The sequence below is a fragment of the Delphinapterus leucas genome, chromosome 13 (genome assembly GCF_059928025.1).
Source record: "Delphinapterus leucas isolate spDelLeu-1000000601 "Yukka" chromosome 13, BTC_Dleu_Yukka2, whole genome shotgun sequence".
NCBI classification, from domain to species: Eukaryota; Metazoa; Chordata; class Mammalia; order Artiodactyla; family Monodontidae; genus Delphinapterus; species Delphinapterus leucas.
Window position 1 is genome coordinate 34,383,612 of NC_143141.1, and position 24,069 is coordinate 34,407,680.

The window sequence follows — 24,069 nt, forward strand, 5'->3', positions numbered from 1 at the left end:
TACAAGCAACTCTATGCCAGTAAAATGGACAACCTGGAAGAAATGGACAAATTCTTAGAAAAGCACAAACTTCCAAGACTGAACCAGGAAGAAATAGAAAATACAAACAGACCAATCACAAGCACTGAAATTGAAACTGTGATTAAAAATCTTCCAACAAACAAAATCCCAGGACCATATGGCTTCACAGGCAAATTCTATCAAACATTTAGAGAAGAGCTAACACCTATCCTTCTCAAACTCTTCCAAAATATAGCAGAGGGAGGAATACTCCCAAACTCATTCTACGAGGCCACCATCACCCTGATACTAACACCAGACAAAGATGTCACAAAGAAAGAAAACTACAGACCAATATCACTGATGAATATAGATGCAAAAATCCTCAACAAAATACTAGCAAACAGAATCCAGCAGCACATTAAAAGGATCATACACCATGATCAAGGGGAGTTTATCCCAGGACTGCAAGGATCCTTCAATATATGCAAATCAGTCAATGTGATACACCATATTAGCAAATTGAAGGAGAAAAACCATATGATCATCTCAGTAGATGCAGAGAAAGCTTTTGACAAAATTCAACACCCATTTGTGATAAACACCCTCCAGAAAGTAGGCATTGAGGGAACTTTCCTCAACATAATAAAGGCCATATATGACAAACACACAGCCAACATCATCCTCAATGAAAAAGTGAAACCATTTCCACTAAGATCAGGAACAAGACAAGGTTGCCCACTCTCACCACACTTATTCAACATAGTTTTGGAAGTTTTAGCCACAGCAATCAGAGAAGAAAAAGACATAAAAGGAATCCAAATCGGAAAAGAAGAAGTAAAGCTGTCACTGTTTGCAGATGACATGATACTATAAATAGAGAATCCTAAAGATGTTACCAGAAAACTACTAGAGCTAATCAATGAATTTGGTAAAGTAGCAGGATACAAAATTAATGCACAGAAATCTCTTGCCTTCCTATACACTAATGATGAAAAATCTGAAAGTGAAATTAAGAAAACACTCCCATTTACCAGTGCAACAAAGAGAATAAAATATCTAAGAATAAACCTACCTAAGGAGACAAAAGACCTGTATGCAGAAAACTATAAGACCCCGATGAAAGAAATTAAAGATGATACAAATAGATGCAGAGATATACCATGTTCTTGGATTGGAAGAATCAACATTGTGAAAATGACTATACTACCCAAAGCTATCTACAGATTCAATGCAATCCCTATCAAACTACCACTGGCATTTTTCACAGAACTAGAAAAAAAAAATTCACAATTTGTATGGAAACACAAAAGACCCCGAATAGCCAAAGCAATCTTGAGAAAGAAAATGGAGGTGGAGTAATCAGGCTCCCTGACTTCAGACTATACTACAAAGCTACAGTAATCAAGGCAGTATGGTGCTGGCACAAAAACAGAAATATAGATCAATGGAACAGGGTAGAAAGCCCAGAGGTAAACCAATGCACATATGGTCACCTTATCTTTGATAAAGGGGTCAAGAATATACAGTGGAGAAAAGACAGCCTCTTCAATAAGTGGTGCTGGGAAAACTGGACAGCTACATGGAAAAGAATGAAATTAGAACACTCCCTAACACCATATACAAAAATAAACTCAAAATGGATTAAAGACCTAAATGTAAGGCCAGACACCATCAAACTCTTAGAGGAAAACATAGGCAGAACACTCTATGACATAAATCACAGCGAGATCCTTTTTGACCCACCTCCTAGAGAAATGAAAATAAAAACAAAAATAAACAAATGGGACCTAATGAAACTTAAAAGCTTTTCCACAGCAAAGGAAACCATAAACGAGACGAAAAGACAACCCTCAGAATGGGAGAAAATATTTGCAAATGAAGCAACTGACAAAGGATTAATATCCAAAATTTACAAGCAGCTCAATATCAAAAAGACAAACAACCCAATCCAAAAATGGGCAGAAAACCTAAATAGACATTTCTCCAAAGAAGATATACAGATTGCCAACAAACACATGAAAGAATGCTCAACATCACTAATCATTAGAGAAATGTAAATCAAAACTACAATGAGGTATCACCTCACACCAGTTAGAATGGGCATCATCAAAAAATCTACAAACAACAAATGCTGGAGAGGGAAGGGAAGCCTCTTGCATTGTTGGTGGGAATGTAAATTGATACAGCCACTATGGAGAACAGTATGGAGGTTCCTTAAAAAACTAAAAACAGAACTACCATACGACCCAGCAATCCCACTCCTGGGCATATACCCTGAGAAAACCATAATTCAAAAAGAGTCATGTACCACAATGTTCACTGCAGCTCTATTTACAATAGCCAGGACATGGAAGCAACCTAAGTGTCCATCAACAGATGAATGGATCAAGAATATGTGGCACATATATACAATGGAATATTACTGAGCCATAAAAAGAAAAGAAATTGAGTTGTTTGTAATGAGGTGGATGGACCTAGAGTCCGTCATACAGAGTGAGGTAAGTCAGAAAGAGAAGAACAAATACCGTATGCTAGCACATATTTATGGAATCTAAAAAAAAAAATAAATAAATGGTCATGAAGAACCTAGGGGCAAGAGGGGACTAAAGACACAGACCTGCTAGAGAATGGACTTGAGGCATGGTCATATATACACTAACAAACGTAAAATAGATAGCTAGTGGGAAGCAGCCGCACAGCACAGGGAGATCAGCTCGGTGCTTTGTGACCACCTAGAGGGGTGGGATAGGGAGGGTGGGAGGGAGGGAGACACAGAGGGAAGAGAGATGGGGACATATGTATATGTATAACTGATTCACTTTGTTATAAAGCAGAAACTAACACACCATTGTAAAGCAATTATACTCCAATAAAGATGTTAAAAAAAAAACCATAGTGTGAATGTTGATTTAGGTGAGCTTTGGGGAGTTGATGGAGATTATGGGCTCTGAAGTCTAAAGACTAAAGATTATGGGGCCTAAAGTCTCAAGCTAGCACTTGACATCCCTACTTTCTGAGGACCCCACATTGAGAAACACTATCAGAAAGTAGAAGTGGGAGGTGCCTTAGGTACACTGTCATTTTACAGAGTAAGACAATAAGGCCCAGAGAGGTTAAGTGACTTCATCAGGGTCACACAGCTGGTTAATGGCACGTCTGGGACGTAACCAAGTATTCTGGTTCTCCCTCCAGTTGCACGTTCACCAAACACCTGTTCCTGCCGGGGTGGGAGACTGCGAGAGGGGAGCGGGTGAGAGGTGGAAGTAGTGAGAATTGGTGGGAGCTGGGCCCATCCATAACCCCAGAGGGTAGGGCAACAAGAAACATTTTGCCCTTGTGGAAAATGGAGTCAGCATTAGAATAGGGATGATTTGGGCTTGGAATTCAAATGGCCAAACAATTGCTATTAAAATTATGAATAGAATTAATCTTCTAAAGTAAGATGTCCTTCCTAGACAAAAAATATTACAAATACAAGACTTTGCTTCTATTTAATCCCAAGAGGATACAACCTCTATCTGAGCTCAAGTTTCAGATTTTCTTCCTAGTGACCACATCCTCACACTGGCTCTTGGCTGTTCCGGTCAGCTCGTGGTGCGGAAGTGGCGGTGAGCAGAGGGCCTGGGCGGCGGGACTGCGGCAGCGCGGGCGGCGAGACTGCGAGCGGGCGGGGGCACTGCAGCACCGCGGCCCTCGGGCGTCCGGGCAGCGGCCCGCTAGAGGGGGCGCTGTGGGCACCGCCAAGCGTCCTTTTGTCAGCGCACAGGGCCGAGAGAGCTCTCATTTCCTCCTAGCCTCGTGCTGGAAATGGATTTAATTCTGACATCGGGGCTGTAAGGGACGAGCGGGAACGAAAGCCTTTTGTCAAGGAGTAGCAGCCTCTGTTGTCTGTAATTACCACTGACGCGGAGAAGCTGCGTTGCTGGTGGAATTCCAGGCAGCTCTGGCAAGTGCGGGGCTGCAGGATGAGTAGAAAACATTGCTCTGCCGATTAGCTGGGTGCATTTATCAAGCAGATCCCAAAAAGAAAAACCAACCAACAGAACAAACCCCCAACAACCCGCAGCGGAAGACCAGAGATGGATAAGATGCCTTGCAGGAGGTAAGCCCGTCTTGGGAATGGGCGCCATGGGCTGGCCTTGGTTTTGTTTATTTTAAGCGAATTTGAGACCCCTCTACAGCATCCTTCTACCGAACGGGAGCTGGTTGGTCCAGATCGGTGAGCGTCTGTTAGTGAGTGCGTCTGCGAGGCAGCCCTTCCCCTCGTCTGTGCTTTATGCCTAAAGGTTTCTGTTGCTGATGTAACATTGGAGGTTCTTTGGAAAGCGGGCTGCCAAGCGCTGGCCTCTGCCTGGGAAAGATCGAACCCACCCGCCCCGAGAGCAGCGCCTCACAGGTGGGGCTTTCTTCTCGGTCCGGGCTGGCTGGCGGGCGGCAAGCCTCGCCTCGCGGGGCCGCCCCTCCCTTCCCTCCGCGCTCCGCCGCCGCCCTCCCGGGGAACCGCGGGACCCGCTCGGCAGGGCTGGGCGCGCTCCCCGGGCCTCGCCATCGCCGTGGCGACGCCGCAGCTGCGGGGCTAGCAGGTGCGGCGTCGGCAGCAGCTTGCCTTGGGAGGAGGGCCGCTGGCACGTGAGCGGACCCCAGGGGGTTTGAATTTTTATGCGACACCACCACTTTGGAGGGAAAAAAGGCCACTGTCCCCGAGGAGATCGGGCCAGGCTGTTCACCTCTTAGATTTCGTCTTCCCTCCCCTCTCTTCCCCTGTCTCCCCTCCCCTCCTGCCCCCGGGAGGAGGCCACGCACCACCCGCGAGGGGGGTGGGCATCGTCTGCTTGTTTTGAAATCGCGACCACAGCCAATCTACCTGGTGTTGGGGGGAAGGGAGGGGCAGACTGCTTTAGGATGCTGATCGGGCGCTCGGGTCTAGCCTATTGTCTTGCCTTTTCTCCCCTTTTCTTTTCTTCTCTAATCTCCACCCCCTGACAAAAAAGAAAGAAAAAAATAAGAAAAGAAAAAAGCGGGTGGGTGGGGAGAGAGAGAAAAGAGAGACAGAGACAGAGAGAGATAAGAAAAGAAGGGGGTGAAAAGCCCCTAAGCCCACACCCTATCCAATTCTTTTGAAAATTGTCCTTTATCTTTGACACATGATTATTACCCATCTGTTTCTTTATGTCTACTCCTCCCTCCTCTTGCAGTTTGTCGGCTAAGATTCAATTGACTCAAATGAGCCTTATTAATACTAGAAATCAAATCTCAGTTTCCTAAAGGGACGTTTTGTGCTTTCTGACTAACCCCAAATGAGGGGTTTCCGGCGTCCTGGCAGGAGCAAAGGATGGGGAAGGTGGACTCCCGCCTCTCACATCTAGGGTGTGGATCTGGTGGAGATACAGGAGATGTTGAACTTGTGCGGTGAGGTATGTCCTCGTTAATGGGATTTGAAAATGATGTTTTATTTTAAGGGAAAAATAGTTGGTAACATTTGAAGTGGACGTGCTTTAAATTTTAAATGAGTATGACCAGGGAAGAGAGCTGTGAAGTTTCACACTTGCAAGTCACCCCTCTCACTGACGTATGAAGAGTATATGTTACAGATTTAAAAAGGAGCTGGGCCATTTAATATTTCTACTTTATAATGTTCTACCTTCATTCTGCCTGCGGACCAAGATCTTGCTCAGAACCCCCCCCCACTTACCTTCAATCCCCACCCCCCCACCCCTAGAAGGACACAGTAAAAGCAAACTTTTCATTATTAGTATGATGTCAATACATTTTGGAGAATCACTCTTTTTTTGGTGCTGGAATTAGTAAATCTCAGCTATTCTTAAGAGTTTACAGGTGATCAAGTGTGTTTGTTGGCAGAGGGTTTAGGGTTAAGATTTTAAATACATATAAAAAAGACTCTGATAAATATATTTATCACCTACCGTGTTCTACAAGGGATTTAAGACAGTTTACAGGGATTCATAAAATATAGCAAGGCAGACTTAGAAGTAGATGGGAAGAAAAAGAAAGCGAAAGGTAAAGACATAAAATTGTATTAAGAATGAGGCTAATGCAAAAATACAAACATATGAGAGGCAAACAAATCCAGCTCTGAACTTTCTAGCAGCTCCCACAAAAAGGGAAATTGACCAGCCTACGGTTCATATGCTTTATTTATTCACTGACTCATTCACTCACTTGTTCACTCAAGAAACATTCACTGAGGACCTACTCTGCACAGATTCTGTGAGAGGTGCTGGGACCAAAGGGGTGAAGCAGACAGACATGGTCTCTTCCCTGACAACATTTACAGCGGAATGCAAGAAACGGACAATCACGAAGAAATCTCGAAAACGAGTATCTGATTACAAGTTGTGATAAAAGCTGTGTAGGAGCTCATGCAGCTCATTATCAAAAAACAAACAACCCAATCCAAAAAAGGGCAGAACACCTAAATAGACACTTCTCCAAAGAAGACATACAGATGGCCAACAAACACATGAAAGAATGCTCAACATCACTAATCATTAGAGAAATGCAAATTAAAACTACAATGAGATATCATCTCACACCAGTCAGAATGGCCATCATCAAAAAATCTACAAACAGTAAATGCTGGAGAGGGTGTGGAGAAAAGGGAACCCTCTTGCAGTGTTGGTGGGAATGTAAACGGATACAGCCACTATGGAGAACAGTATGGAGGTTCCTTAAAAAACTAAAAACAAAACTACCATACGACCCAGCAATCCCACTCCTGGGCATATACCCTGAGAAAACCATAATTCAAAAAGAGTCATGTACCACAATGTTCATTGCAGCTCTATTTACAATAGCCAGGACATGGAAGCAACCTAAGTGTCCATCAACAGATGAATGGATAAAGAAGATGTGGCACATATATACAATGGAATATTACTCAGCCATAAAAAGAAACGAAATTGAGTTATTTGTGGTGAGGTGGATGGACCTAGGGTCTGTCATACAGAGTGAAGTAAGTCAGAAAGAGAAAAAAAGTGCCATATGCTAACACATATATATGGAATCTAAAAAAAAGAAAATGGTTCTGAAGAACCTAGGGGCAGGACAGGAATAAAGATGCAGATGTAGAGAATGGAATTGAGGACACGGGGAGGGGGAAGGGTAAGCTGGGACGAAGTGAGAGAGTGGCATGGACTTCTATACACTACCAAATGTAAAATAGCTAGTGGGAAGCAGCCATAGCACAGGGAGAACAGCTCAGTGCTTTGTGACCACCTAGAGGGGTGGGGTAGGGAGGGTAGGAGGGAGATGCAAGAGGGAGGGGATATGTGGACATGTATATGTATAACTGATTCACTTTGTTATAAAGCAGAAACTAACACACCATTGTAAAACAACTATACTCCAATAAAGATGTTTAAAAAAAAAAAAGAGCTGTGCAGGAAAAGCATGAAACACAAAATGTCATGTGTCCAGACATAAAAACACGAAATAAAAACTTCTTTAGAGAAGCACAACAATTCTTGATTGTAAGAGCAGAAAGGAACTTTTTTCAGATATGATGCAGTGTTTGGAAAGATGTCCTAAATCATGCCCTCATCAGACACATGGGTTTCACTCAGCATTTTTTAGAGTGTCCCTTAGTGTGAGGGATCCTGCTATTACCCCACAGGTCTCGGACCCCTGGGGTTCTGCGAATATATGTATTTTGAGAGGTCTGTGTATTCCCTAAAATTCAGTGGTTTTATTTCAGTGATAATCTTCAATAATAAATATTAAAACCATGTTCTGGATCATTTTGATGGCAACCCCCAAAGCAAGGCTGGGGCCTCTGTTTGCCTCTGTAACTTCCCATGTGGGCCAGGAGCAGGCCTGGTGGCTGGGGCCACAGCACAGGTGAGGGGGAGGGGAGTTTACATCGAGACACCTGGGGAGAGTGGTGACTCTACCCAGGGCACAGGCTCGCCAGACTCAAAAAAGAACAGCATCTGGTGACCGCTGCTATACAGTCAAGGAATGAAGCTCTTGGGCCAGCTCCACCTTTGTATGGACCAAGTTGCAGCAATTTATTTGCAGCAGGTGTTGTAGTAAAAACACAGTGAAAGAGTTGGTTTTGCTGCTTTTAGAATAATTGGATTAGATCTCCATTTAGTGCAGATTTAGCAATCTCCCAATAAGTACCTTATGTCCAAAGCAATGAGACAGGCAATTAATTTGGTGTAATGGTTAAGTGGAGCCAGACTGCCTGGCTTCAAATCCATTTTTCCACTTACTAGCTGTGAGACTTTGGGCAGGTTACTCAACCTCTCTGTTGCTACAATAATATGTGGATAAATATGCGTTATTGATTTCATAGTAAGATTGTGAGGATTACAGGTATTACATGTGAAATACCTGGAGCATATCTATGTTCAATAAATGTTAGCAACTAATACTATTTTTATTAGTGTGAAATGGCACTTCATTTATGTAGGTACCCCAGGATGGTTTGATATCAGCATTTTAAATTATGATATCTGAACTATCTTCAAGTAGCAGACACATTTTTGCGGTTATTAATATTGTTTTGCATTGTTTATGTATTGTTTGCATTAATATGTTGAAGTGAAAAATTCAGATAATGGCAGTATGTAGTAACTAGACCTGCAGCTACATCTTTCTATTGTTAAACCCAAATGGTGTTTTAGTTTCAGCAAAACAATATTATCTGCTGAAGTAAATTAATTTTATTAACTTGACCTTTTAAAGTTGGATAGTTGTATTTATTTGCACATTTGTTTTGGCATTCTAGTTTTATAAAAGTTATAAAGTGTAAGTATTTGAACTGGTCTTTATGAATGTACATACTCAAGTTATATTTTAATAAAAGTGACTTAGGTCAACCCTCGGTCCATGAGATATTTTTTTTTTCCTTCAAAAGGGATTTCTATATAGTTCAAGCATTTTGAGCTATATAATTCAAGCATTTTGACAGACCCAAGATTCTTGGAATAGAATTTTGAACCTTTAGAAGAGAGATCGCAGCCCCAAATTTGACTCTATATACCTTAACTGCCATAGATTTAGTCTGAAAGAATTTTAAGGCAGTAATAACAAAACTTGCCTCTGTCTTCAACAACAATAGCAAAATCCCCTGGACTCAAAGAATGGCAAGCTTCCAGCAAAAATTCATCCTGGTCTATCTTCCAGGATAAGCTCCAAATGAAAGGTTTGCCAACGTTATTGAATGAAGTGAAAAGAAAGCCTATTCTCTGTGGAGTACAACGTTTGATTGTATGGACTAAAACAAGTTTAGTTTACTGATTATATTGTTCAAATCTCTTTTAAAATTTTCTTTGTACCTAGGTGATCTGTCAGAGATTACAAGAAGTGTGTTAGTCTCCCACTATAATCATATTTTTGATTGTTTTCCTTTTGATATACACTTATCATAGACATATGCATGTATATAGACACACACACACACACACACACAGAGTTATTTGATGGTGTGTTACTTAGGACCTGGTTGCCCAGGACTGGTGGGTTTCCTGGGATGGGGGGCTTTCAATGCTAAAATTGGGACAGTGCCAGGCAAACAGATCTATTTTAGTTTTAGAGAACAGCAAGAGAACAGACAATAGGCTCATATTCTTTAAGAAGAAGATATGGTACAAATGGTGCCAACCAACAACAGCCAGCCCATGATTCAATAAGTGACTCTCCTGGGAAGAGGCAGGTGTGTTCTCCCAGTTGAGACCTAGAATAATCCTTAAGCTCCAGGCCTGAAAGTCCTGGAAGGGCTGTGATGTGGTCGGGGAGAGGGTGGGTGTATAAATCAAAAGGCTCTAGGAGCTCTTTCAGCACCTTCCACCTTGAGTGCCTGGACCCAGTCTTGACATGTGCCCAGGGGGCCCTCAGTGAAGCTTCCAACCAGGTTGGTTCAAGACAACCCAACAGTTGTGGCTAAAGACAAAGATACATAAGTATATAAATAAGTGCCACTTGGCCCACCAGTAAATATCCCTAACATACTTGATCTGACCCAGGACCTCAACCTTCAAACAACCCAAGCAGGACCTGGAGGTTAGGGAGCTTAGGATGTGGTAGCCAGAAAACAACTTTCAGTGCTCTATACAATACTTAGAATGGTCTTCCCTGGGCCCAGCCTTGAAGTGGCTGGAAAGAACTTATCAAGCCAAGTAGCAAATCCCTCTGGCTTCTGTGAATGGCAGCACTAAGGACCATTGGACACCCTCCACCCCATCCCCACACACAGACAGCTGACTGGACCAGGCATGAACCTGTGAGGACTTGGAACCTCAGGGCTGGTAGCCATTTTAGGCCAAACAGGGGAGGGTGTTAGGGTGAGGATAGATCATGGGTCATCCCCCTACTTCCCTCGCCAATTTAGAGAAGCCACTTGGCTCCCTTGAGGTGGCCACAGTGATTCCAGTTCTAGTAGCTTCCATGAAGTCCAGCTAGACCTTGGTCCCTAGGTTGATGAGGTTGCCCTCCATCCTGCTAGTCTAGTTTGCTTGGGCTCCTGTTTCAGACAGCCATAATGTCCGGCTAGAACTCTGGCTTACTCAAGAGCTTCCGGCTTCTGTTCCCTACATGGAGCCCAACCTCTCTCCATCCATCCACAGTGATCTTTCCAAAACAAAAATTGAATCTTGTCACTCCTCTACCCTCAGGATAAAGCCCAAATTCCGTACCTACCCCTACTGCTTTACATCTCCTTCCTTGGAGATGTAGGCTAGACCATCTTTCTGGACATTCCCCCTCTCCACAACAGACAAACTTTTAGCAAGCCTTATTAAAAGAAAAAAGAAAAAAAAATAACAACACTAGAAGTGATATATGGAGTGAAGGGGAGAAGAAGACATTTGAAATCATAAGAACACTATGCGTTATTGTATCCTAACCTGTGAAAGTCTTGATGAAATGGACAACTTCCACAGAAAATAGGAACTACCAATATTTACTCCAGAAATCGAATGTCATGTTCCTGGATGGGAAGAATCGATGTTACAAAGATGTCGATTCCTCACAGATTCTACCGTGTGGATGGCAGTCTTCCTGGTAACCAGAAGTGATGCAGATTTGTTCCTATTTTTATATTCCTGCAGTAATTTTCTGTGGAATCTTGAAAGGGGTAGTTAACTACATATGCTCAATTGTGAATCATTTTATTGAAGGGAAAGCCAATACATGTGCATTTAAATGTCATTTATAAATTGTTTTTCTGAAGAACAAATGAAGTTATTAAACTTTGAAATGCATGGGGGCTTTATGGAGACAGAATTTCATTTAACGGACATGATTTTCCACCTAAATTATTTTATTGAGTATGAATTTCATCGTGTTTGCTTTCTTTACTCTGCATGGCGCCGATATAAGGATCTCTTGGCTTTTATTTGTAAAAATCGATGGTGAAAAGACACTGGAAAAGTGAGGGCAGGTTCAGTTCTTTCCACCTTTACTTGTGTCAGGTGGCAGAGCATCTATCCTGGTTATCTCAGCATTCCTTTATTTAGAATTTATTCTTCTTCCCTCTTTGCACCACCTTTCTCTTAGATCCTTCCAACACCCTCATTTGTGTCCTAAATCAGCTACATCTGTTACCATAGTTATGCAGCATCCAGCTTAACCCATTCCATGCTTGTTCCGACCGTATATTGCATAAGACTTCCTTTATTGTATTTCATAAAACATACCATTATCTTTCCTTCTTCGTCACCTGTCCCCCAATTTTTATTGTTTTTAAGGCAACGCACGTGTATAGTTAAGAAATCAAATGGGACTGAAGGGCTTCTAACAGAAAGCAACAATCCCTGCCCTGCCCCAAATGCTTTCTCCGCAGGCGAACCAATTTTAGCTGTGTTTTCCATTCTGTGTACTGCTGTTTCTGAATTTATCGACTTTGATCATCATCTAGTGACTTTCTGCCATGGGAGTCAAGGATGTAGTCTATTTACACCACACCTACATCCCTTCACTGCCTTCTGGTCACCCCTGCCACACCAGACAATGCATTTATTAAAACCAGATTTCTCATCCCATGGACTGTTGGTCGGGTCACTTGACTCTACTCTGTAAGATAAGGCTATACCAATGCCATCACCTCTCCTTGCCTGCTTCCTCCTTCCCTCCAGCTGTACATTTACTTCTGCATTATCAAAATTGATAAAATATTCATTGTGTTCCATTGCCATAGTTGGTTTCTATGATTTGTCTATAAGGTAACTGTCAATGATGAAAACCCTTAATGTGCTCATTATCCAACTGGGTTGCTGTTTTTCACTGTTCACGATCAGTAATATGCTAGGATTTCATATCCTTCTCAGGGGCTCCAACATCTCAACCTTTGGACCACTCAGTGGAACATGCTTCCAGGGTGACGTTCAAATGGATTCTGTTACTCTGAGGGCACCGGCACCGTCAGAGCTGCTCTAGTTCGCCCCTGCAGTGCGTACAGTTTCTCTAAGAAGACTCACCCAGAAGTCAAGTTGATAAATTCAGAAACAGCAGTATATACATACTGGTTTGAGATACAGAGGTAACTACAGCTGTCTGCCTGGCTGTGAACCACTGTGTTCTGGGGGTGGGAGAGGGGGTGGGCAGGGTCCACTGCTCTGTATAGAGACTGCAGTTTGTGCCCTTGTGTTCATTCTCTTTTTAATTCCTCCCCTCCATAACACCTGCCATCTCAGAGGCCAGGACATTTTTAGGGCTCCGCCACACAGATCACCTGCCTCCTTGGTTCCAACATCCTCTGCCTGAAATCTAGGCTGAGGCTTCTTTTGCTTTCAACCATTAGTCACCGGTTCTCCATCTGCTTTTTGTCCAGAAACTTGTTGAACTGTCTTCTCTGTTAATGATGTGCTTTTACTTTGTCATTGTGGGATTATGTATTTTTATTCCCTTATCAATTTAATGGAGTCTAAGAAGAGAGAAAAACATAGTGGTAGGTGGGATTAGGCCTGCCATCTTGAATTAGAAGCCAAGGTATTAATTTTCAGTCAAGCCATGCATAATAGTGATAAAACAAACTATTGGCATGGCCGTGATTTAAATTCAAACACTGGTGAGGTTTGCTTTTCTCTGTCATGAAAATGCTTTCAAATAGGTGCAGCACCTATCAACTCAATTCCAATATGTTCTCCCATCTAGAATAGTCCAGAAACACTGAAGCATTTTTCTACCCCTACTCAATGATTAACTTTTAGTTTACATACAATTCTTTTGTTGTTGTGTTTTTTTTTTTTTTTTTGCGGTACGCGGGCCTCTCACTGTTGTGGCCTCTCCCGTTGCGGAGCACAGGCTCCGGACGCGCAGGCTCAGCGGCCATGGCTCACGGGCCCAGCCGCTCCGCGGCATGTGGGATCTTCCCGGACCGCGGCACGAACCCGCGTCCCCTGCATCGGCAGGCGGACTCTCAACCACAGCGCCACCAGGGAAGCCCGGTTTACATACAATTCTAATGAGCTCAGTTGTTTCTCTGTAGACACTCCAGAAAAGTGGAAATGGAAAATTAGAAGAGTTTGGCTAATAGTCTAAAAGAGATTGGGATAAAAATGAAAATTCAGAGAAGATGATAAGTTCTCCTAGGAACCTGGGTCACACTTTTTGCCCGAGTGCTATGGAAGATCATTTGTCAGAGTTGACAGTACATTTGATTTAGACCTAGAAAGTAAGGAACTCACAGAGAAAGTAAGTGAACTAACAGATTGTATTCTCACAGGGGAGGGGCTGCTGGTTTTTTGTTTTTTTTTTTTACCTGGATGAGAAGCAAGGATTTGTGGGTGCCAACATTTCTTTGTTCAGAAAGTAAATCTGGAGTTATGATGCACAAGAAATTTCAGTTGTCTCTATGTTTTCATCTAATTTGGAGATTATTGCTTCATTTTTCAGTCTTATCAATGATCGTTAAGACTGAAAACAGTTTTGGGGATCCTGCTTTATATATCTTAACTCTGTTAAAATTACAGGTCATGAAACTGTTAGCAGCTTTGAAGCCACTATTTGCTATATTTACTTCTGAACCGAAGCTATATCAAGTTAAGGCTGTCAGGGAATTAAAATCTCCTTTTCAAAGTCTGTCTTGCTTATGGAAGAAATGATACAATGTCTAGGATTTGTCTCAAAAGAATCTTTTTCTTATTGGGGGATGAGTGGGGTTGGAGGTGAACTAAAATAGCCCATGAGTTAAAAATTGTTGAGGCTGAGATTACCAGTGGACCGCCAGTGGTAATCTATCACCTAAACTGGCACTTTTAGAGTGAAAGGAGGTGCTGCTAATAATTACTTGGGAACCGGAGGCATATACTGGACTCTCCTGGGCAAACTGCCGTCTACTCTGAAGCTAGGTGATGGGTGCTTGAGGTTCCTTATGGTGTGCCCTCTAATTTTGTATATTTTCAACATTTTTCATAATCAAAGAATGTCTACTGGGGCTTCCCTGGTGGCGCAGTGGTTGAGAGTCCGCCTGCCGATGCAGGGGACACAGGTTCGTGCCCCGGGCCGGGAAGATCCCACATGCCGCGGAGCGGCTGGGCCCGTGAGCCATGGCCACTGAGCATGCGCGTCAGGAGCCTGTGCTCTGCAACGGGAGAGGCCACACCAGTGAGAGGCCCGCGTACCGCAAAAAAAAGAAAAAAAGAAGAATGTCTACTGTTTTGTACTGTTTGCTACTTTATTAAAATTGGAGGCTTTCATCTTAGCTATGATGTTAACCGTTAGTCAACTTCAAACACAAAATGAAAATAGCTGGAGAATACTGTTAAATGACAAATCAATTAAGTTGACTTATAATAGTGGGACAAAAATCCATAAATTCTGTAACTGGGACACCCAGAAGGCAATACTTAATTAAGCTAACAATGTTCTAAAGCAGATCTATAGCTTTAGTTATGTAAGGGAGCTTTGTTTTTATTGCTGTGAATTGGGTTCACCAGGATTTTACCGATGGGTGGCTGCAGCCCCAGAAAGGTCAAGGCCGTTGGGAAATGAGCAGGGACAAGAAAGATTTGCTGAGCAAGCCCACGAGCTGATCTGTAATATCTTGGCGTCTCTCCTATTTGAGATTCTCCATTACCTTTTACCTGCTAAAATAGTCTTTCAAAGTTACTGAGATTTTGAGAAGGTCTCCATTCTTGCTTTATAATCTGCATTGTACACACTGTACACCACTACCGTAGGATCAGAAACCAGTTCTTTAAAAATGATTTTTTCTGGTGCTGTTTGTATTGCTGGTATTATTTACTATTGTGTCTCCCAGTATTATGCAGAAGGTCACATTTTAATCTGTTTACTTGTGCTTTTTATTTTAAAAGTCATGCTTATTAATATGTTATATATGATATTATATGCTATATATAGTAAAATTCACCTTCCTTAGATGTATAGCTCTATGATTTTTTAAAATTAATTAATTTATTTATTTTTGGCTGCATTGGGTCTTCGTTGCTGTGCGCGGGCTTTCTCTACTTGTGGTGGGAGGGGGCTACTCTTCGTTGTGGTGCACGGGCTTCTCATTGCGGTGGCTTCTCTTGTTGTGGAGCATGGGCTCTAGGTGCACAGGCTTCAGTAGTTGTGGCATGTGGGCTCAGTAGTTGTGGCTCGCGGGCTTTAGAGCACAGGCTCAGTAGTTGTGGCGCACGGGCTTAGTTGCTCCGTGGCATGTGGGATCTTCCCAGACCAGGGATCGAACCCGTGTCCCCTGCATTGGCAGGCAGATTCTTAACCGCTGTGCCACCAGGGAAGTCCAGTCCTATGAATTTTGACAAATATATACAGTCATGTAACCGCTACCACAATCAAAGTAGAAAAAGGGCCCTCATGCCCCTTTGTAGTGAATCTTCTCCCTCCACCCACAGCCCCTGACAACCACCCATCTGTTTTTGGTTTTGCCTTTTCCAGAATGTCATAAAAATGGGATCACACAGTGTAGCTTTTTGTGTCTGACTTCTTTCACTTTGCCTAATGTTTTTGAGATTCAACCATGTTGTTACAATATTAATAGTCCCTCCTTTTTGTATATTCCTTTGGATGGCTGTACCACAATTTGTTTAGCCATTCACTCACTAAAGGACATTTGGGTTGTTTTCAGTTTTTGATGACTGTGAATAAAGCCACTATATATATATATATATATATATATATATATTGGCCTACAGGTTTTTGTATAAACACAAGATTTCAGTTCTCTTGGGTAAATCCCCAGGAGTGGGATTCCAGTGTGGTAAGTGTATGCTTAACTTTATAAGAAACTGCCAAACGGTTTCAAAATGACAGCACCATTTTGCATTCCCACCAGCAATGTGTGAGCGTTCTCGTTGTTCTGCACTTGGTATTGTTAGTTGTTGTTGTTGTTGGTTTTTAAATTTTATCCATCATAAGTGTGGGGTAGTATCTCATTGTGGTTTTTTTTTTTTTTTTTTTTGCTGTACGCGGGCCTCTCACTGTTGTGGCCTCTCCCGTTGCGGAGCACAGGCCCTGGACGCGCAGGCTCAGCGGCCATGGCCCACGGGCCCAGCTGCTCCGCGGCATATGGGATCTTCCCGGACCGGGGCACGAACCCGTGTCCCCTGCATCGGCAGGCGGACTCTCAACCACTGCGCCACCGGGGAAGCCCCTCACTGTGTTTTTAATTTGCATTTACCTAATGATCAATGCCAGTGAGCATCTTTTCATTTGCTTAAATGCCACAGTATCTCTTTTTTGTTGTTTCTTGTCTTTTAAGTGTCATCAAGGCTCTGCCATTCTAAGGTAAACAGGGAAAGGATTTTTCCTTAGTCTCAAAGGGGGACCAGAAACATAACAGGGGGAGTGGAATGGGAGACTGGGGGAGAGTTGCTGAGAGGAAGGTGATGTCAGGGGGCTGATTTCAGGACCGGGGTACCTGATCCTTCCCTCCTGCACAGGCTGCTTCTGGAGCTCTTCTCTGGAGGATGTTGTGGTTTGTACTATGAGGGGCTGCTCCCTTAGGGAGGGAGAGAGGAAGGGAGGAAGACAGCTTTAATATTGATTCCATTTTTTAAATTTGACTTACTCCAAGTTCTGGTCTTTATACTTTTAGTCAGTAAATACCTCCTTATTTTATTTTAGTTTTTAAAGAAGAGTTGTTTTGATGGCCGAGTAGAGGGATAGTAATTTTTTTTAATTTATTTACTTATTTGTTTATTTTGGCCGTGCTGTGCAGCACGCAGGATCTTAGTTCCCTGACCAGGGGTCGAACCTGGGCCCTTGGCAGTGAGAGCCCAGAGTCCTAACCACTGGACCGCCAGGGAATTCCCCAATACCTCTTTAAAATAGATGTATTTGGCCCAGATAGCAGCCCTACTGTTAATTGGAGGGGGTGGGTGAAGGAAGGGGAAAAAAGTTTAAATAAAAGATGTTCAAGAAAATGTATGTTTAAATTTGATTGACATAGGGACTTGAAGAGATATTTGTATACCCATGTTTGTAGCCTACTGTTCCAGGTGTTGGGAATGCCAGGGCAAACTAGGAGGTCACCCTCTAGGAAGAAGAGAAAGATGCTAAACATGCAAACAAACGAATGGTGCCAGGCACCGATACTTGTTATGCAGAAGATAAATTCAGGTAAGCAGAGAGTGGACAAGAGGAGGCTGCTTTAGCCAGAGTGGTCAGGGAAGGCCTCTCTGGGGAGGTGACACTGAGCTGACTCACGTGAGTTAGTGGGATTGGGTCGGAGAATGAGGTAGCGTGGGCTGATTGCAAGCATTTCATTATGCTATTTGAGATGACACCATTGGCTGAGAGTGGGGGTGAGGAGGGTATGGGAGAGAATTGAGGAGAGATGAGAAGGTGGGAAACGATCCTCTTGAAGAGTCGACACGGGGGAAAGGCAGGTTGCCTGGCAATGTTAAGAAATCATTTGAAAGGTGTGGAGGGAATTTTGAAATGAGTCCAGTCTGCACGGTTGTGTGCAAGGGTCAACTGCTCAGATGCACACTGGAAGCAAGGTCATGTAGGGTCTGACCAAAGGTGGGGCTCTGCAAGGTGAGAATAGTGGAGGACAGAGGGACAGAGGGGTTAGAGGTGTTTTGCAAAGTGGTTACCCAGCTGGAGTAGTTAATTTAAGCTAGAAAAGAAGGGATGTAAAGGGTGGATTTTGGGGTGAGAACGTGAGTAGGAGGTCTTGGAGACACTGAATTTTTAGAGGAGGGATATCTGAGTAGGTGGGCTGGAAGGGCATGGGAGGTGGTGATCTTGCTGGTGACAGCAAAATCTAGGGTATGTGCCCATGGGAGTGGGTGGCTGAGGCTGGATTGAAAGGAGAGATCATTGGCTCTAGAGGCCAAGAAAATGTGAGGTTGGGTGTTGGGTGGATCACTGCATGGATGTGGAGGCTGAAGTCGACATCATCAGGAATGAGTAAGGATAGTGATGGAGGGGAAGACGGTCAGCCAGGAAGGAGCTGAAGTCATCAGTGATCGAGACGAGTGACCAGGTGAGCGGTAGAGGCTAGCCCAAAGGAGGGGTGATGGGAAGTCTAGTTGGAGGGTGTGTACTCCCAAAGCAATGGGTTTTTGAAACAGGGAAAATAGAGGTGGCTGTAGGGCGCAAGGAGGCCATGTACACTGTGTGCAGGTGCTGAGTGTGTGAGGTGTGTGCTGTGAGTGCCGTGTGCTCCGGCGAAAGGCAGGCTTTATGTTTTTGATTTTGGGATCACAGGGGGTGTATGTAGCTGGATTAGTGGGTGCTGCAAAGAATTATGTGACTGTTCAATGAGTTTGGTTTCCAAGAAGGAAGGGCGGTAACCAAGAAGGCATTACTGACTTGGGGCTTGTTCAAAACTCAATTAAAGGCAGTTCACAGTAGCTGGTGTTGTTTACCAAAGTACTAGTCTCATGAGGGATCTCCTAGCTCTTCTTGTGAATTGTGAGACGAGGAGGAAAAACTTCCTCTCTTGAGGCATCTCGTGTTTTCATGTCATTAATTCCTGTGTCACCCCCAGCCATAAGTCTCAGGGAGGGGACAGAGGGCATCTGTCCTTTTGTCTCACCGTCTTGCTGTGGCTCTGCAATGACTCCTTGTCTAGCCTTGCTCTTCTGATGGTGACCTTTAACGTAATAAAATGCTTACGAGAATAATGAGAATGGATGGAGAAGATGCACTTTCTCATAATTTATGGCTCATGCATTAGGGTAGGACGTTTTTGGAGGAATGAAGCATGTTATGGGAAAGTGTGGGTTTTCTTAAACGCATAGCCAAAAATCTCAAAAAACTCCCTAACTACCTGGCAATCCTGAGGCACTTACTTTCCCACTCTCCAAAATGACTACTTCACTCCTCCTTTCTCTAAATCTCCTTCCCTCCCCACCCCACCCACCTTGCTGAGTGCCTCTGAGTTCACTGAGAAACAGAAGCAATGAGCTGAGTTCTTCTTCTGTCAGAGGCTGTCCTTCCTTCTGGGTTCTGGGCCCCTTCCCTCTCACCTCAAAACACTACTCCAGCAGCTGGTCTTTCCCTTTTCTGAATCATCACCTTCCCTCTCTGCCTCTCTCAATTGCAATATTCCCCTTGGTGGTCAGGCATGCTCTAGTATCTCCTACGTAAGCATCTCAACTACTACCCCATTTCTCTCTTTATGTGCTCAGCAAAACTTGCAAGAGTTGCCTTTGCTCCCCGTCCCCCTTCTTCTTCCTCACTGTCTGCACTTGGGATTCTGTCCTCTCTATACCACTGAGATCGCTCTTGTCAAGGTCATCGATGACCTCCACGTTGCCAAACCTAATGGCCTCTACCCTGTTCTTATCTAACCTGACCCGTCAGCAGCGTTCAACACGGTTGAACACTTCTTGAAACATCCCACTTTCTGGCCTTCTGGAACCTTTTACTCTCCTGGATTTCCCTTAGCCTCACTGGCTGTTCCTCCTCTTCCTCTGTGTGGTTCCCCTCATCCCTACCAGACCTCTAAATGTGGGAGAGCCCCATGGCTCTACCCGGGGCCACCTAGTCTCCTTACAGACTCTCCCTAGGAGAGCTCATCCAGGCCTTAGCTTCAGACTCCATTGAAATGCTGATGACTTCGAAGTCTCTCTCTCACCAGAACTCTAGCTTAGTGCTTCTCAAACTTTAATGTGCATACTGACCACCTGGGGATCTTGTTGAAATGCGGATTCTGATTTCATTCGTCTGGGGCCTAAGATTCTGCATTTTCAACAAGCTCCCAAGTGATGCTGGTGCTGCTGGTCTTGGGATCTTACTTTGAGTGGTGAGGCTGCAGACTCGTAATCCCAATGACCTCCTTGACATTTCCACATGGACGTCTTACAGGCATCTCAGACCAAACCTCACATGACCCTGTTATAGTTCCTGAGATATTTCCTCAAACCCACTTTTCTCTTCATTACATCATCCTCCCAGTTGCTCATACCAAAAATCTTGGAATTGTCCTTGGTTTCTCTCTTTCCTTCACCTTCTTGTCTAATCCATCAGAAAATTCCATTGGTTCAATTCTCTAAAGCATATCCCAGATCTTTCCACTTGGCTCCATAATAATAGTAGTAACTGGCATTTACTGAGTACATTCTACATGTCAGACTATATTAATGATTGCTATAGACTGAATGTTTACATCTCCCCAATATTCATATGTTGAAACCCAATCCCTAATGTGATGGTGGTTGGAGGTGGGACCTTTAGGAGGTGATTAGGTCAAGTGGGCAGATCCCTCATGAATGGGGATTAGTGCTCTTATAAAATAGACCTCAGAGAGACTCCCGAGAGTTCTCTTGCCTCTTCTCCCATATGAGGGCACAGCAAGAAGACAGCTCTCTATGAACCAGGACATGGACCTTCATCAGACACTGAATCTGCCGGTGACGTGATCTTGGACGTCCCAGCTTCCAGAACTGTGAAGAATAAATTTCTGTTGTTTACAAGCCACCCAGTCTAGGGTATTTTGTTATAGCAGCCCAAGTAGACTAAGACAATGCTATACATTTATACTTAAATGTATTTAAATCTGGTTATCATGACAACCCCATAAGGTAGATGGGATTATTAATTTCATTTTTTGAATGAGAAAAACTTATAACTGGGTAACCCTACATAGACCTGCAGTTTATGACTTTAAAAAACTTAATTCATTATTTTGGCTTATTTTTCTCCTTTGTTGTCAATGTAAGAGTCAATAGTGCTGTTGATATAATTACATAATTAGGGAGACAGTGTCTTATTTTAAGGTGTCTGTGTCCTTGGTAAGCACAAATCACATTGCAAATGTCCACAGGCAAATGTCCAAAGTGTGTGTGTTACAGAATTTATAGTCTCTTTGGCTTCCTCAAACCATTTTTGACAAGGCCTATTTGCATTTAAAACATTTTTGTCTGATAATTACAATATCATGATGTACCTTACAAAGACATTGTATCTTGTGTGTCCTTGTGAAAAGCAGGGATTCTTTCATTTCTCATGACATCGCTGCATTTTCTGTAACCTGTGGGATACATTGAGAAAATGACCTTCAGGCTCCAAGATGTATTCTTTTCCTAAACTTTCTGCGCATTGTTCAGTTTTGAGAGTATTGTGCTCTGTGTTGGTTATCACGCTTACAATGTATGATGAAAAGTGGCTGGGGTTCAGGAAAAAACAAAGTACGTGGTCAAGTAGATGGAAAGTAGTTCAGATGAAGAAAGTCTGAAGGATCTTGGGTTGTTTAGATTGGGAAAGAGCAGGTGAAGTCACTATTTTGCTCTGTTGTTTATTTTAAAGGAAATCTTTAGTAAACTTGTTCATAAAATAACAACATATTTTGTAATGTGAATAATTCATTTTGTAAGTGTGAATTTCTTTTAAGGGTAGGAAAGGAAGACCCACATTCATTACCTAGCAATTTCTATTACACCTTTCTCTAAAGAATCAATATGCCAAGGCAAACATTACCCCAAACATAAAATTGCATTCCTTTCTCTAGTTCAGTTCAAAGAAATACCCTAGGAAGCAAGATGCTTATATACAAATGAACTCATCTGTCTTTATGTTTCTGAGTAACGTTGTCAGATGTCACATACATGAAACGTTGCCGCCGGAATTCCAGCCCGTCGAGGTGGAAAGGCCGTAGAGATCTACCAGTCCACCCTTCCCGCCTCCCCCCACCCCACCCCGCCCCTAGTCATAGGTTCAGGCAAATGGAGCCGAGAAAAGACAAGGCACTGACCCAGGGTGTAGGCGTCCGTAATAACTGCAAATCCGGGTTCCTGACAAGCTGCTCTTCAGGGCATTTCTTTCTAAATGTCACCTTCTCACTTTTTTAATGGCAGAGTTTTCAAGAGGTTATTTGATTTCAAGGAAAAGAGACAGGAAGAATATAAATTCCTTTCAAGAATCTAAAATATGGTAGAGGAGATGGGTGGGGCTGAGGCAGGCTCTCTAGAGTCTAGACCTCCATCTATCCTTAATTCTCAGCCCTGGATACAGGGGGAAAATTACAGCTATTTAAGCTTTGTTATAATGTTACAAAGTATATTAGTTTCTTAGGGCTGCTTTAACAAAAATACTACAAACTGGATGCCTTAAAACAACAGAAATGTATTCTTTCATAGTTCTGGAGGGTGACGTCTGAAATCAAGGTGTCAGCAGGGTCGTGCTCCCTCTGAAGGCTCTAAGGGAAGAAGCCTTCCTTGCTTCTTACTGCTTAACGCTGGTGGTCCACAATGCCTGGTGTTCCTTGGCTTTTGCAGCTGCATCACTCCCATATCCGCCTCCACTGTCACATAGCCTTCTCCTCTGTGTCTGTGTGTCCCTTGTGCCTCTCTGTCCAAATCTCCTTTTCCTTATAACAACCCTGCCGCTGGATTCAGGGCCCATCCTAACCCCTATGACTTTGTCTTAACTTTCTGCAAATACCCAATTTCTAAGTAAGGTCACAGTCACAGTATGTGGGGGAGGCACTCACTATTCAACCCAGCAAGCAAAGTTATGATGATTTTATGTTTTAACTTTCACTAAGAATTTATACTTGTATGCCCTACAAAGACATGTTGTTTCCTTAGCCCTGGAGGGAGGGAGGGGGGAGAGAAGTGGGAGGAAGAAGGCACCTTGAACACTGTTTCCCAAAGTATATCTGGTAGAGCACTATTCTCAGGGAACGTAACATGAAACAAAATTTTCCATGGTCAAGAGCATTTGGGGGACCCTGTATTTTATCCTCCTCACAAAGCATCACCAGGCATCTAGGATATAAATGGTTGGGAAAAGTCCTGTTACAAGGACCTGGGTTTACCGTGCCAATTCCAAAGTTTATTGGGCAGGGAATTCTTTGTCTGTGTTAACGCGCTATATTGATTAAGTATTGCCTCCAACTTCATGAAATAGAAAACCAACTGCAGTAGCTTAGTCCAATAGGGGTTTATTTCCCTCACTTAGAAAGTTCAGAGTTCGGCAGCCCAGGGTTGGCTCAGTGGCTCACGATGTCATCAACATGCCAGGCTCCTTCTGTCTCTCTGCTCTGCCATGCTTCGTAGGTGGTGTTCTTCCTCTTGAAAGTTTGCAGACCAGCTACTCCGTTTCCAATCTCCCAACTATTGATGTTGCATCAGATGTTACAGAAAAACCCGAATGAACTTTTTGGTCCACCGAATAGCTTCTGGACAGAGAGAAGGAGGAGGAAGTGCTGAGGGAGAAGGGATAGCATTTCTATCAGGAACTTACACTTGCCCAGAAATTCCCTGCCGACTTCTGCTTACACATTATTGACTAGGACTGTATCAAATGGCTGCTTCTAGCTTCAGGGAAGGCTGAGAAATGGAGGTTGAGGGGGCACACTGTACCTTGGATAAAATCGAAGTTCTGTTAGTGAGAAAGCAGGGGTGAATATTGCATGGGCAGCTGGCAGTGACTGCCACACACACAATTTCCCACGGCGTTAGTGACCAGGAGATGGCCCTTCTTAAACATTTGTCCCCACTGTCCTTCACAAGAGAATGCTTCCTATAGAATTTCAGGTTTTTCGCATCAGCCTTCAGGTTTAGTCCTGCCAAACATTTTCACTTAGAACATCTCAAGCAGTTTAAGAGTGCCCGTACTTGTATGGCTCCATGCCACACTAAGTACCTTTTAAATTATTTAATGGCTTGATGTGTATTTGCACTC